Here is a 17201-nt window from a genome sequence, read left to right as displayed (position 1 = left end):
ATAGAAATGGCAAGAGAAGAGAGAGAAGAAAGAAGACTTAAAAGAAAGCAGTACTCATAAGAAAGCACTGATCAGAAAGCAGGCTGCCTGACAAGACAAAACATGCCATCTTTAGAGGCTTCCAACTACTTCTGAGTGAGGATAGAAACACAGTTGAACAGACAGTCAGTGTGGGGTAGATTTTCTCCCACTATTTCACGACACTTGAGTGAGTCCTCTTGGTTAATGAGTGAATGGGAGAGCAGAAATTTTTTTTAACTCATTAAAAGTTGTCTTCCGGGGCCGGCCCGGTGGCACAGCAGTTAAGTGCGCGTGCTCCGCTTTGGCGGCCCGGGGTTCACAGGTTTGGATCCTGGGTGCACACTGACGCACCGCTTGTCAAGCCATGCTGTGGTGGCATCCCATATAAAGTAGAAGAGGATGGGCATGGATATTAGCCCAGGGCCTATCTTCCTCAGCAATAAAGAGGAGGAGTGGCATCAGATGTTAGCTCAGGGCTAATCTTCCTCACACACACAAAAAAAATTAGAAAAGAAAAAAAATGTTGCCTTCCTCTATATATTTTGTTATAAAAAGCTGGTTTTTGGAGAGGCAGTAGGCAAATTTTCATAGGAGCCAAGGAGTATCCTGGTTGGAAAGAGATTAAGACATCCTTGATGTTTCATGTTATTAGATTTTGATTTCCTGAAGGTTGGAGATGACCCAAGTGATATCTACTGGCAGGAAAGTCTATTAAGCACATCAAAAGGAAAAGCAACGTGAGGGAAGAAGAAGAAATCTTCAAGAGAATGTTTTTGGCAAAGAATTTCATTCGCCTTTCAAAAGCATAAGAGTTTTAATTTATAATCTCTTCAATAGGGACACCTGGCTGCCCAAGTTATGGGTGAATATTTGCCTCTCTCCTGCAATCATCTAACATTTATTGACTGACAAGATCTTGGAATTAGATAATAAGCATCTTGTGTGTGGTCATTTTTCTGCAGGCATCTGCTATATTAAATCACTTGTCACAGTGCAGAGACCATGAATAGGAATGGCTCCAAGTATTCTGTAATTTCCCTCTGTTGAATAGTTCCCCATACTGGATCCCTCTCCCTCTGATTGTCTTCAGATTCTCACTTACATCCTACCATTTTGTTAATCCATCAACTTTTGCTGTATAGTCATTTCATCTTACATAGTGGACATATGGCAGAAACACTCAACTCTCCATTTGAGCATGGAGAACCAAACTAAATGTCTTGGTGATCTGCCTAAGCTAAGAAGAACTGAGGTACTTTCTTGATCTTGCTGTCAACATCTTCTCTGCTACCATTTCCACTCTAATGTGGCCACCTCATGTTGTTGTAGTGTGTTTGTTAAGGCTGACTCTTCACAGAATTTCAGATGGAAAAACAGACACAGGTCCTTTGTGCCCTTGGCTTCCCTAAACTTATCTAGGGAATCTATAATGTAGCTCCCCAATCTATAAGCCTTCTTTCCTATCATTCCACGGTCAATGAAGAATTATGTTTTTTAAATATCTTCTCTGTATATTAAGAAAATAGTCCTATGTGTCCCATTCCTTCTCCACTCTATAATTTTTGGTTAACCTCTGCATTCTGAGTTTCAAAGATCTCTATTGATGATTAAAGTAATATCTTTGAAATTTAAACAGCAACAGCCCAAAAATCAACCGTCCTTTTTGGGCATTTGAAAGTCATAGTTTTTAAGACTTTTTTGAAATCGACACTTTTTTTTTTTTACTTTTTATTTTCACTGAGTTCTTTTGCGTTCTTCTGTTCTAATTCTATACATAGTTAACAGAAAAAATTTATCATCATTTTAATTTACATTAAATAACAAAAACAAAGTTGATATAATGCTCAGTGTAAGACAACCAATTTGGTCCAGACACATGTGAAAGAGATGACAACAGGTATTTTTAAAAAATACTATTAACTGAATTGGGCTTATGTAAGCGGGAAAGACCAAATAAACTATAGGTATTAAATAAAACACTCCTTAAAAATATTATACTGTAACAATAAACTTTTGGAGAAACAGACATTAGTTGTTGTGATCAGTAGTAGGGTGACTGAACCCAAAAGATTCTATTAATTATAAGGCTAAGATTTAGAATCAGAGACAAAATAATTTGTGTAATTATTAGTCCATGATTACAAAGAAAGAAAGAATGTTTATAGTTTTTCAAATCTAAGTAAATAAAAAATGATTGTTTTATTGCCTACTATGGGTAAATACATGGAGTTAACTACTAATTAACCCTCTATGATTATGGAGTTCAAAGAAAGAACACTGAGCAATTTCATGGTTGTATAGATGTCCAAAGTATAATTTGGACACAATAATATTAAGACAGAAACTCAGTTTTGGGTTTTTTTTTTTCCTTTTCAAATTTATTTCAATCATTGTGATTACACAAGGAAAAAAAATCTCAAATATTGCTTTCATATCTTGTTTCTTAGCTGAATTTTTTTAAACTAGCAAACAATATTTTTTAGAACAGTTTTAGGTTCACAGCAAAGTTGAATAGAAAGTATAGAGAGTTCTTGTATGCCCCCTGTCCCTACACATGCAAAACTTCCCCCATTATCAACATCCCACACCACACAGTGGTACATTTGTTACAATTGGTGAACATACATTGACACATTATCACCTGAAGTCTATAGTTTATATTGTGGCTTACTCGTCGTGTTGTACCTTCTATGGATTTTCACAAAAGTATAATGGCATATATCCACCATTATAATATCATACAGAATACTTTCACTGCCCTAAAAATCCTCTGTGCTATTCCTATTCATACCTCCTACCCCTCGCAGCCCCTGGCAACCACTGATCTTTTTACTGTCTCCATAGTTTTGTCGTTTTCAGAATATCATACAGTTGGAATCATATAGTATATAGTCTTTGCAGATTGGCTTTTTTCACTTAGTAATAAGCATTTAAGTTTCCTCCATGTCTTTTCATGGCTTGATAGCTGATTTCTTTTTAAAACTGAATAATATTCCATTGTCTGGAGGTATGATGGTTTATTTATCCATTTACCTACTGAAGGACAGCTTGGTTGCTTCCAAATTTTGGAAATTATGAATAAAGCTGCCATAAGTATCTGTGTGCAGGTTTTTATGTTAGCATAACTTTTCAATTCATTTGGGTAAATGCCAAGGAGCACCATTACTGATTGTATTGTAAGAATATGCTTAAGTCTTGTAAGAAATTCCTAAACTGTCCTCAAAAGTGGCAGTACTGGGACTTGCCTGGTGGCATAGTGGTTAAGTTTGTGTGCTCTGCTTTGGCAGCCTGGGGTTTGCAGGTTTGGATCCCAGGCATAGACCAACATATGACTTGTCAAGCCATGCTGTGGCAGTGTTCCATATAAAGTGGAGGAAGATGGGCATGGATGTTAAGCCAGGGCCAGGCTTCTTCAGCAAAAATAGGAGGATTGGCAATGGATGTTAGCTCAGAGCTAATCTTCCTCACACACACACAAAAAGTGACAGAACCATTTTGTATTCCACTAGCAATGAATGACAGTTTCTGTTGATCCACATGCTTGCTAGCATTTGGTATTGCCTGGGCTTTGGATTTGGGCCATTCTAATAACTGCGTAGTGGTATCTTATGGCTGATTTAATTTGCAAGTCCCTAATAACATAGAATGCTGAATATCTTTTTATATGCTTACTTGACATGCATACATCTTCTTTGGTCAGATGCCTGTTCAAGACTTTACTCATTTTTTAATTGAGTTGTATATTTTCTTATTATTGAGTTTTCAGAGTTTTTATCATATTTCGGGTAACCCTCCTTTATCAGTTATGTCTTTTGTAAGTTTTTCTCCCGATCTGTGACTTATCTTCTCATTCTCTTGACATTGTTTTAAGGAAGCTCAGCTTATCAAATATTTTTTTCATTTTTTCCCTGGCCTTTGGCATTGTATCTAAAAAGCCATTGTCATATCCAGTGTCATCTAGTTTTTCTCCTATGTTATCTTCTAAGAGTTTTATAGTTTTCCATCTTACATTCAAGTCAATAATAATAACAACAAAAAGTAACAGACTAAAGTTACAATCCACATACTAAAGTAATTCTTTAGGTGGTTACTAGGGGTAGGGAGGTGGGGGAAATGGGGAGATATTGGTCAAAGGGTATAAGTTTTCAGTTATGTAGAATGAATAAACTCTAGAGATCTAATGTATAGCATGGTGATTACAGTCAATAACACTGTATCCTATACTGGAAATTTGCTAAGAGAGTAGATCTCAGGTCCTCTCACCACAAAAAAAAAAAAAAAAGGTAACTGTGAGAAGATGGACATGTTAATTAGATTGACTGTAGTAATCATTTCACTATGTCTATGTACATCAAAACATCATGTTGTACACCTTAAAGATATAAAATTTTTATTTAAAAAAATAAATTAATTCTTCTCATCTTTTTGAAACTTACATTTACATATATCTGTTACTATTCAGTTATTATAGAATCATGCAATAAATACAGATTCTAAATGATATTGACGGTTCAAAAACTAAAAATAAAGGGCTAGCTATAATTTCTTTATCACTTAAAGCAGAAGAGAATTGATTTGTTGTTCTTCGCAGCTTTAAAAATATGTACCTTCTCTGTGATAAACTAAGAAATTTTTAATTAAAAGTGATATTTCTGTTAATTATGTGCTTAATAGGCATCATCTTTTATTATATCATTTTTCTCAGTATTTAAAAGGAAGTAAAAGGTAATGTGTAATAATTCATATTCAAATTAAATTTTATAATATAATTTTCATAATAATAATATTTATATTTGGATTAAATTTTACTATATTTTCAGTTCACATGGAAATTAATGGTACCTTTTTATTGACATTTTATTCTCCTTAAAAACTTCCAAGTTTCCCTTTTCCCTTACATGAAGTCATCTAGAATTTCTGACTCAATATATTATCTTAAGAATGTCAAATCTTACCAATATATCAATTTATTCATTTAATTCACATAATTTTTATTGAGCACTGACTATGTTCTCAACACATAAGATTTAAGGATATTGAATGTCTTCCTGTATAAATGATCATTTCAGAGGAAACAGAGAAATATAATATAGTGGCAGTATAGAGAACAACAGCTATAATAGGGTTAGCTACAGACCATACTTGTGGCACAGAGACACTAATTAAAGCTCTTGGAGGAGTTAAGAAGATAAGTATTTGAGCTGAGTCTTGAAAAACAAATATAGTCATTCAGATGGAGAAGAGGTGAGATAGGTTGTCAACACTTGGAGGAGGAAATCATTGGGGAGCTGGAAGCAATCATCAGGGCCGGCTCCCGGAGTCTTTTATGCCAATGTAATGAATTTGCAGGCAATACTGACTGATTAATTTGTTTTAATATTTTACACAGTGGAATAATAACATCAGCTTTGCATTTTAAAAGATTTCTCACATAATCCAAATACATTCATTTAAGTTCAATGTATTGTTCACTAGTGCTGAGTGCTAGAGATACAATAGTGAAAAAGGCAAAAGGACTCTAATTGGGGGAAAAATAGAACATGAGCAAAGATTAGAGAGCTCAGAAGATGGAGCAATTTAAGATACTTTCTGTAAAACTTGATCATCAGAAGGATGACCAAGACAAAAAAAGACAAATATTTAGAAATTAATGGTGGCAAGGTTTGGTTAGCATGAGAAGATGTTGATAATTGTGATATAATATAAAAGCACAGAGAAAAATAACATTTTACAGATGGAAATGGACATTCAAAAAGGCACAAGATGGTAGTGATTCAACAAGACAGTAGAATAGAAAGTTTTAGCTCTTGTCTCCATAGAAACACCAATGTAACAGTTGTCCAAGGACAAAAATACCTTCATGAGAGTTCTAGAACCCAGGAGAGAAGTTATACCATCCCAGTGGAGCACAGAAACATGAAATTAAGCATCAAAGAAAATAAAAACAGTTTTCACTTTACCCACATCACCCCTCACCAGAGTTGGCACAGCGCAGCACCAAGAGACATCCCCTCAGCCTGCAAGTTCTCCTGTAGAGGAAAGAGGGAGTGAAGTGAACATTTAACTTCCTCAGGCTTTTGGGGTGCTACCTGAGAAGGCTGCTTGCTTAAGTGGTGCCACACACCATGAAGGAATTGGCACCGCTAGATTGCCTGGGGCTAATTAAGAACAAAGAAGAGAAGGAGAGGCTCTCAATAATCAGTTCACAGATCTCAACCTAAATGTCCACTGACAGATAAACGAATAAAGAAAATGCAGTGTATACAAGTAAATAGTATTCAGCCTTAAAAAAGAAAGAAATACTACCATTTGGGACAATAGGGATGAATCTGGAGGGCATTATACTAAGTGAAATTAAGCCAGACAAAGGACAAATACTACGTGATACCAGTTATATGAGGAATCTAAAATGGAAATAGAAAGAAGAATGATGGTTGCCAGGGGACTGGCAGGAGAGGACTGGAAAGTATTAGTCAAAGGGTACAAAGTTTCAGTTAGACAAGATGACTAAGTTCTAGAGGTCTGTGCTACAGCATAGAGCCTATTGTTAACAGTACTGTATTGTATACTTGAAATTTTGCTAAGAGAGTAGATCTTACATTCTTATTATAAAAACAAAAAGTAAGTAAAGAGAGTGAGAGGAAACTTTTGCAGGTGAAAAATATATTTGTGGTGATGATCTCACCACAAATTAATCGAATTGTAGACTTTAATTATGTATAGCTTCAATTATACTGCAATAAAGTTGTTTTAAAAAAAGGCACGAGAATATCTGATTATTGAACACACAGTGGCAAGAAGTTTTGAATGCAAATGGCCAGTAGAAACAAAGCATTACTGCAATATTTGTAGAAAATAATACCCAGCAGATGTGGGACTGAGAAAGAAGACATGACGTAGGCATAATTTCCAACCCAGTCTCTTCATCATAGACTGCAGTAAGCAGAGTGAGAGTAGCACACATTCTTCTCACAGGTTTGAAGAACCCATGCAAACGAATTTTATAGTTGCCTTAGTTTCACAATGTCCCTGATCAACTCTTTTTGAGCCAAAAATCATCCCCTACTTTCCACAAAGCATAGTTTCAGAATCTGGTGGAGTAAAAGATGCCCTGATGTTGTACTAACGCTGTTGATCATTAGGTAAGTCACTGGAATAACCTCACTGCATATGACATATCGGGTCATAAATGGGAGTTGGGCAGAGTCACTAGGGGTCAGTTTGAAGGTAGAAAACAATAGGAAGTACTTTATAAATGAGAAGTTATGAATTTTGATGGTAACAGAGATTAGACACACTAGATGTTAGAAAAAACAGGTTGTAAAGCAAGGGCAGGAGAATAAACATATAGTGAATCTCAAGAATAAGTAAAAGTTCAAGAATCAGGTAAAATTAATAGCAAATGCTTATATAATACTTATAATCATGCCAGGCATTGTTGTATATGTTTTCAGCATATTAAATCATTTAAGCCTTACAACAATCCTACGAGCTTTATAGTTGTGATACGTCTATTTCACAGAGGAGGAAACTGATGCCCAGAGAGGTCAAATAACCTGCAAAAGATGGCACTGAACATGTGTAAAACAGATAGTCTTTACCAGGCCAACATCTGATACCGATTGGCAGTTCTACAGAAGAGAAAGTTCACCATTTCAAGGAGTGAAAATGGCATAGTAAAAGCATGGAGAAGATAAAAACAGGTGAGCAGGAGAGGGCAAGTCTTTAAACTTGTGTAGAGCACATTTTATATCAACAGGCACAGTTTCCTAAACAACACATATTTTATCATATAATTAATGTGTGCTAGAAAAATCATGGCTCCAACCTATAGCCAAGGTCGAAGATATTCCAAATCTGATTAGAGTTGAGTAGTAACATCCTTAAATGTCATTTATTATCTATATTCTATACCTTAGGCTGTATTTCTCCTTTTAGCCAAATAAAAGTTTTGTGTCCTGTAATAAAGGTTTCTGCTTGCTTTTTGTCTCTAGGAATTAACTCATTCTAATAGATCTTTATCCAGTTCTGATAAATAAGGTAAACTGAACTGGACGAAAAAAAGTGAATGGCTGTGTAGATTTAAAGCAGAAGAGAACTAAAATATTCCACAGACTATTCATTCAGATTTCTTTTTCCTGTATCTCAAATTATATACACCTGTTAATGGAGGTAATAATTAATAAAATTTCTAGTTTGTAGATTTAATTAGGTAGGATATTATTATATATTTTTTGAGAAACAGAGCCTATTCCATTTCTTAAAATTTTAAGAGAAGACAATATAAAACACACTAAAAGTGATATTTTAAAAATAGTGTTATGCCAAGTGGCATGTTGAGTATTATATACTTTTAGATTTAAAATTTAAAGGCAAGAAAAGTACAATCATTACTTATTTCCAATTAGATTCTTTAAATTGTATCTACCTTCAAAATTGACTCCAAAGAAAAATCATCCATCTTCCTACTTTCAACATGTTTCCATTTTTTAAGCCCTGCTATATGTTACCCAGAGTGAAATGAAATCAAATAAAACCTATCAAAGAGTTTTTCTGTTTCATAAGTCTAGTATATGATCTTTATGCTTACTCAGAATAGAAGTTGTAAATGGACAAAAATAACTTCAAAATTTAAATTATTGAATTATTTCTTATTATCTTTTCTGATAAATAATATTTTATTATGAAATTTTAAAAAGTATATAAAGCATCCTGAACTTCATAAATTAAAAGTAGTTTGTTTTCATTCTTATTAATATTCATATCCTTAAACCGTTCTTAAAAAGAAGGATTAATGAAACCGGAAGAGTATAACTAGTTGAACTCTTCATGCTCTACCTTCCCCAGAAACCAAAAAAGCCATACGAATTTTAATCCATTGTTTTACATTTTAATATACGCCATTAGCCTTAGTGTTCATTATGATGAATGGGTACTATTCTCTTACTGTATCCATTCAAACAACTTAGTGTTTAGGGGCTAAAAGAAATCCCAAACACAATTTAAAACCAACAAAAAAGAATTTAAAACGTTAGATAGGAAATCTTTTCAGGTTAGATGAATAATGATAATGATAATGTATGGATTAAATCGCTTGCTCTGTGAAATATAAAGGTTTCTATTGAATAGACACATTGAAATACATAACTATTTCTTAAAAGCAGGAAATGCCACTCTATGGGCTGAAGTAAGCCATGTAACTTTCCTAAAATATAGTTTATCTTCAAACAAATTAGTAATGATTTTGAATTTTCAAAATAATTTACTACCTTCACTATGCAATTTATATGTTGTCTTTGGATTAACAACTATTTCAGAAAAGATGACACGTATATCACACTGTTGAAAGTGCCTATTTTGGAGAAAGGGGAGGAGAGAAGAAAGGAAATTGTAGCAGGTGGACTCTAAGATGACCCCCCAATGATCCTCTCCTCCTGATATTCATACCCTTTTGTAATCTCTTCCCTTTGAGTGTGGGCTGGACTAGAAACTTGCTTTGAACCTGTGGAATACGGCAGAATAATAAGATGCTACTTCTATAAGGAGATGACAAGAGATTGTAACTCATTTTGCTAGTAGACTCTTTTGCTGGTTTTGATGAAGCAAGTTATCATGTTGAGGAGACCCATGTGGCAAGAAACTGAGAATGGACTCCAGCCAATGGCCCTCAGTCCAACAACCCAGAAAGAACTGAACCTGCCAACAACCATACAAGTGAGCTTAGAAGTGGGTCCTTTCCAGTTGAGTCTTCAGATGAGACCCCAGTCCTGGCTGACACATTGTTTACAGCCTTGTGACAGTCTCTGAAGCCGAGGGCATAGCTCTACCATACCCAGACTCTTGACCCTTAGAAACTATGAGATAATAACTGTGTTGTTTTAAGCCACTGCATTTGTGGTAATTTGTTATGTAGCAATAGATAATAAATACAGGAAGGATATTTGAAACACTTGTTAGGTACACTAGACTTGAATCCATAATCTTTTCTGAGGCAAAGAACTATTTCCAATCAAACTTACGGAATATGGCTCTATAGTATTCATTTACTTTTTGATTCTACATCAGCAGGAGTTTTTTTCTCAGTATATTGTTGTAGCTCAAATATTTAGCAATTATAGTTAAAATTTTTCTTACTTTATGTAAAACAAAATACAAATCTTTCTTGATATCTCATTTTCTCATTATTTTTGTTAAATTTTGTTTTGGTAAACTTCTAACTATAGTTTTCTAAATTTCTCTCTCTCCTTCTCTCTCTCTCTCTCTACATATATACATGTATACATTATATTCATATATCTCTCTCTATATATGTAATATATATAATTATATATAATAAACAACATATAATTGTTTATATACATATATATGTAAAGAATTACAATTATATGATTTCTGTTTCTATATGTGCAATTTTATCCATTTATTACTATTTTAGGCTTAGAGTGTTAAAAATGTTAAATGTCACAACAAAAATATTAAAATAAAAGTGCTCATGTAATAAAATAATAAAATAAGTTTATAATTGATTAGCTATAGATTGAAAAACAATACTGAATTCAGCACAGAACACAAGTTTATTACAAAACCAAATTTTTTTCATCACAGTCAGAAAAGAGCTATATAGAATCTGCAATAAGAAAGACACAAATTCTAGGAACTAACAAACAACTTCAAACATATAAATGGTCCATGGTTCAATTCCACTACCTTTCTTTCTTTCTTTTTTTTTTTTAAGGATATTCTCTTTGTTTTTATTGTGGGGACTGCTTTGAGGTACCAGTATAAGTTTATTCTTTTTTTTTTTTTGTGAGGAAGATTGGCCATGACTTAACATCCATTGCCAATTTTCCTCTTTTTGTTGAGGAAGATTGGCCCTAAGCTAACATCTGTGCCCATCTTCCTCTATTTTGTATATGGGATGCCGCCACAGCATGGCTTGATGAGCAGTGTGTAGGTACACACCTGGGGTCTGAACATGTGAACCCCAGGTCGCTGAGGCAGAGCGCGCAAACTTAAGCACTATGCCACTGGGCTGGCCCCTCTACTACCTTTCTTATATGACATTCCAAAAGTTATTTTACAAAGATATTCATTAAAAAATAAATAAATAAAAAGTAGCTTGCTAAAAATGAGAAACAGAAAATGTAAACTTAATACAGTTTAAATCATGATGGAGTTATATTTTTCAATGTGCACATATTTAAAAATATTTATTGAATTACTGTTCTCAAGAAGAGAATATCTATAAAAACATTTAAAGAAGAAAGTTATTGAGGCGGAGTCAAGATGGCGGCGTAGGCAGACTCGGAACTCACCTCCTCCCGTGGACACAGCCAATTTACAACTACTCGTGGAAAAATTACCCCTGAGACAGAACTGAAAACTGGATAAGAGGAACTCCTGCAACAACGGACAATCCTAACTGGGGTAGAAGAGGCAGAGACCCCCTTCTGGAGAGGAAAAACGCCGCCTTCACAAGCCGCCAGCTTCACGGCCGGCGGGAGCAGCCCACAGGTACGCAGCCTCCCTGGAGGCGCGGGGTCCTGAGCCGGGGAGCGCCCCCGCTGTGGGCATTTTGTGGACCCAGCACAATCGAGACCAGCAGCATAATATCTGACTTTGCCTGCTACTAAAACATTGGGGAGCACCCCCAGAAAACCCGGTTCACAAAGAAACTAAAACTGGCTCTTAAAGGGCCCGCGCACAAACTCACCTGTTCCAGAAAACATCCTAAAATCACCAGAAAGAAAGGTGCACAGTGCTTTGGTGACAACAGACTCACCTAATAGGCCCTGAGTGCATTTCTGTGAGGGGTGGGACCTCTCCAGGGACTGGGACAGTGGCGGCGGCCATTGTTGTGGCCTGGTGTGAGCGTGCTGACACAGACGCCATTGGAGTTCTCGCTGAGGCCTGCTAGCCCAGTATCTGCCCCACCCACTAGAGCACCGATTTAATCCAGCTCAGCCAGGGCAGGCAGCCCACCCTAGAGACTGGCCCCACCCAACAACAAGCCCTCAGGCAACGTGTGGGCCTGCATAGATTGGTGACTGGATTCTCTGCAGCCTGACAACTGAGCCAACTTGAGCGGGCAGGGTGTGCACAAGGAGCGGGTGGAGAGTGTGGGGCGGTGGCGGAGTGTGTGGGGCTCCCGCCGTGGTGAGACTGGGTCCACTTGGGGAGGTCGGGGCCCTCACACGGGTCAGGACTGTGTTGACTGTGTGTGTGGACCTGTGGGCAACAGGGCTTGTCAGCTGCAGAAGACTTGTGCTTCTCAAAGACCCACATAGGAGGTTTGCCCCACCTTCCAAAGCCTGAAATGATTGGGTACTCCTGTGCCTGAGGCCAGCCCCACCCAGCTTCAATCCTCAGAGAGCTGACAAGAGACCTAAAGGCTGGAGGCTTACAGCAATTCTAAGGCCCTGAGCCTAATAACCTGCCATGCTGGGGGCCTACTCAGTTAAAAGAAATACTGCAACACAAGTGTGGTATTAGAACTTGCAGCCAACTGTGCTGGGGCTCCCCACACCTGATAAAGAGACTGAAGGGCCCACAACAACTACAAGCAGCTGAGCATAACAACAGCTGGCCAGGAGCATAACTCAGCCTCCCTGGGTGCCTATAGGGAGAGCTAACAGGCCAAAATAGAAGGAAACATGTAGCCCACATAGGGGCCACCCCTGGAACATTGAGAACTGAGGGAAGCACACTGGAAGCCTCCTAAGGGATCATTTACATAAGGTCACCTATCCAAGAGCAGGAGACGTAGCTGACCTACCTAATATGTAGACACAAGCACAGGGAAAGAGGCAAAATGAAGAGGCAAAAGAATACATTCCAAGTAAGGGAACAGGACAAAACCCCAGAAAAGGAACTAAGTGAAACAGAAATGAGCAACCTACCCAACAGAGAGTTCAAACTAAGAGTGTTAAGGATGTTCACTGATCTGGGGAGAAGAATAGATGAACTCAGTGAGAATGTCAACACAGAAATGGAAGATATAAAAAAGAACCAATCAGAAATGATGAATACAATACTGGAAATGAAAAATTCATTAGAGGGACTCAAAAGCAGAGTAGAGGATACAGAAGAACGGATCTGTGAGCTGGAAGAAAGACTAGAAGAAATTACCCAAGCTGAACAGGTAAAAGAGAAAAGAATTAAAAAGAGTGAGGACAGTCTAAGGGACCTCTGGGACAACATCAAGCGTGCTAACATCCGTGTTATAGGTGTCCCGGAAGGAGAAGAGCGAGACAAGGGGGCAGAGAATCTATTTCAAGAAATAATAGATGAAAACTTCCCTAACCTAAGGAAGGAAACAGACATCCAGGTACAGGAAGCACAGAGAGCCCCAAACAAGATAAACCCAAAGAGGCCCACACCAAGACACATCATAATCAAAATGTCCAGAATTAAAGATAAAGAGAGAATCCTAAAAGCCGTAAGACAATGTCAAGTTACATACAAAGGAAACCCCATAAGGCTATCAGCTGACTTCTCAGCAGAAACCTTACAGGCTAGAAGAGAATGGCATGATATATTTAAAGTGCTAAAAGGAAAAAACTTACAGCCAAGAATACTCTACCCAGCAAGGTTATCATTCAAAATGGAAGGAGAGATCAAAATTTTCCCAGATAAGCAAAAATTAAAGGAGTTTGTCACCAAGAAACCAGTGCTACAAGAAATGTTAAAGGGACTGATTTAAGGGGAAAAGAGAAGACCACAAATAGGAAAAATTATCTATTTCCATGATTAGAACGTAATGGATACAAATGCACAAAAAAGAGGTTAGATATGATATCAAAAACATAAAAGGAGGGAGGAGGGGAGTTACCGAGTAGAGCTTTCAGACAGAGGTCAAACTAAAGTGACCATCAATTCTGTATAGAAGAAGTAAGGAACAGAAGGACTACTAAAACACTGAGAAAAAAAAAAAAAGTTAAAAAATGGCAGTAAATACATACTTATCAATAGCTACTTTAAACGTCAATGGACTAAATGCTCCAATTAAAAGGCATAGGGTAGCTGACTGGATAAAAAAACAAGACCCATATATGCTGCATACAAGAGACACACTTCAAACCTAAAGACACTCACAAACTGAAAGTGAAGGGATGGAAAAAGATACTCCACGCAAATGGCAATGAAAAGAACGCTGGGGTAGCAGTACTCATATCAGACAAAATAGACTTTAAAACAAAAACTGTAAAAAGAGACAAAGAAGGGCATTACATAATGATCAAGGGAACAATCCAACAAGAGGATATAACACTTGTAAATATCTACGCACCTAATGTAGGTGCACCTAAATATATAAAGCAGTTATTAACAGACATAAAAACAGAAATAGACAGTAACACAATAATAGTAGGGGACTTTAACACTCCACTTACACCAACGGATAGATCATCCAAACAGAAGATCAAAAAGGAAACATTGGCCTTAAACGACACACTAGAACAGATGGACCTAGTAGATATATACAGAGCATTCCATCCAAAAACCGAAGAATACACGTTCTTTTCAAATGCACATGGAACATTCTCCAGGATTGATCACATATTAGGCCACAAAACAAGTCTCCATAAATTTAAGAAGATTGAATAATACCAAGCATCTTTTCTGACCACAATGGTATGAAACTAGAAATCAACTATAGGAAGAAAATCAGAAAATCCACAAATACATGGATATTAAACAAAATGCTACTGAACAATGACTGGGTTAACGAAGAAATCAAAGCAGAAATCAAAAAATACCTGGAGACAAATGAAAATGAAAATACGACATGCCAGAATTTATGGGATACAGCAAAAGCGGTTCTAAGAGGGAAGTTTATAGCAATACAGGCCTATCTCAACAAAAAAGAAAAATCTCAAATAAACAATCTAACAATGCATCTAAAGGAACTGGAAAAAGAAGAACAAACAAAGCCCAAAATCAGTAGAAGAAGGGAAATAATAAAAATCAGAGAAGAAATAAATGAAATAGAGACCAAAAAAACAATAGAAAAAATTAATAAAACCAAGAGCTGGTTCTTTGAAAAGATCAACAAAATTGACAAACCTTTAGCTAGACTCACCAAAGAAAAAAAAAAGAAGGCACAAATAAGTAAAATCAGAAATGAAAGAGGAGAGGTTACAACAGACACCTCAGAAATACAAAAGATTATAAGAGAATACTATGAAAAGCTATATGCCAACCAATTCGACAATCTGGAAGAAATGGATAAATTCTTAGAATCATACAACCTTCCAAAACTGGATCAAGAAGAAGTAGAGAATTTGAATAGACCAATCACCAGTAAGGAGATCGAAACAGTAATCAAAAACCTCCCAAAAAATAAAAGTCCAGGACCAGATGGTTTCCCTGTTGAATTCTACCAAACATTCAAAGAAGACTTAATACCTATCCTTCTCAAACTCTTCCAAAAAATTGAGGAGGGGGGGAAGCTCCCTAACTCATTCTACGAAGCTGACATTACCCTGATACCAAAACCAGACAAGGACAACACAAAAAAAGAAAATTACAGGCCAATATCACTGATGAACATCGATGCGAAAATCCTCAACAAAATACTAGCAAATCGCATACAACAATACGTTAAAAAGATTATACACCATGATCAAGTGGGATTTATTCCAGGGATGCAGGGATGGTTTAACATTCGCAAATCAATCAACGTAATACACCACATTAATAAAATGAAGAACAAAAATCACATGATCATCTCAATAGATGCAGAGAAAGCATTTGACAAGATACAGCATCCATTTATGATAAAAACTCTGAATAAAATGGGTATACAAGGAAAGTACCTCAACATAATAAAGACCATATATGAGAAACCCACAGCTAATATCATCCTCAATGGTGAAAAACTGAAAGCTATCCCTCTAAGAACAAGAACCAGACAAGGATGCCCACTGTCACCACTCCTATTTAACATAGTATTGGAAGTCCTAGCCAGAGCAATCAGGCAAGAGAAAGAAATAAAAGGGATCCAAATTGGAAAGGAAGAAGTGAATCTGTCACTATTTGCAGATGACATGATTTTATATATAGAAAACCCTAAAGAATTCACCAGAAAACTTTTAGAAGTAATAAACGAATATGGTAAAGTTGCAGGATACAAAATCAACATACAAAAATCGGTTGCATTTCTGTACACTAACAACGAAGTAGCAGAAAGAGAAATTAAGAATACCATCCCATTTACAATTGCAACAAAAAGAATAAAATACCTAGGAATAAACTTAACCAAAGAGGTGAAAGATCTGTACACCGAAAACTATAAAACATTGCTGAAAGAAATTGAAGAAGACACAAAGAAATGGAAAGATATTCTGTGCTCTTGGATTGGAAGAATTAACATAGTTAAGATGTCCATACTTCCTAAAGCCATCTATAGATTCAATGCAATCCCTATCAAAGTTCCAACAACATTTTTCACAGAAATAGAACAAAGAATCCTAAAATTCATATGGAACAGCAAAAGACCCCGAATAGCTAAAGGAATCCTGAGAAAAAAGAACAAAGCTGGAGGTATCACACTCCCTGATATCAAAATATACTGCAAAGCTGTAATAACCAAAACAGCATGGTACTGGCACAAAAACAGACACACAGATCAATGGAATAGAATCAAAAGCCCAGAAATAAACCCACACATCTATGGACAGCTAATCTTTGACAAAGGAGCCAAGAACATACAATGGGGAAAAGAAAGTGTCTTCAACAAATGGTGTTGGGAAAACTGGATAGCCACATGCAAAAAAATGAAAGTAGACCCTTACCTTACACCATGCACAAAAATTAACTCCAAATGGATTAAAGACTTGAATGTAAGACCTGAAACTATGAAACTTCTAGAAGAAAACATAGGCAGTACGCTCTTCCACATCGGTCTTAGCAAAATCTTTTCAAACACCACATCTGACCGGGCAAGAGAAACAATAGAAAACATAAACAAATGGGTCTACATCAAACTAAAAAGCTTCTGCACAGCAAAGGAAACCATCAACAAAACGAAAAGACAACCTAACAATTGGGAGAAGATATTTGCAAACCATACATCTGATAAGGGCTTAATCTCCAAAATATATAAAGAACTCATGCATCTCAACAACAAAAGAACTACCAACCCAATTAAAAAATGGGCAAAAGACCTGAACAGACATTTC

At 36.3% G+C, this 17201-nt stretch overlaps 1 protein-coding gene across 3 annotated transcripts in view; it reads right to left on the bottom strand.

The window, feature by feature from the left end:
- CNTN5 (contactin 5) overlaps nucleotides 1-17201 on the bottom strand; it is an 824990-nt gene that overhangs the window by 765483 nt on the left and 42306 nt on the right. The window contains exon 1 of one of the 3 annotated variants that reach the window (XM_087433627.1): nucleotides 11804-11963. The exons of 1 other annotated variant lie outside the window; for it this stretch is intronic. The gene's annotated coding sequence lies outside the window, so the exon portion shown is untranslated. Of the gene's footprint in view, nucleotides 1-5997; nucleotides 6612-11803; nucleotides 11964-17201 lie in introns of those variants that run through there. One more of the 3 variants, XM_087433626.1, reaches the window with a different exon arrangement.

This window comes from Ceratotherium simum, chromosome 7 (genome assembly GCF_057802395.1).
Source record: "Ceratotherium simum simum isolate JZ-2026a chromosome 7, ASM5780239v1, whole genome shotgun sequence".
NCBI classification, from domain to species: Eukaryota; Metazoa; Chordata; class Mammalia; order Perissodactyla; family Rhinocerotidae; genus Ceratotherium; species Ceratotherium simum.
This window is presented reverse-complemented; position numbering and strand designations above follow the sequence as displayed.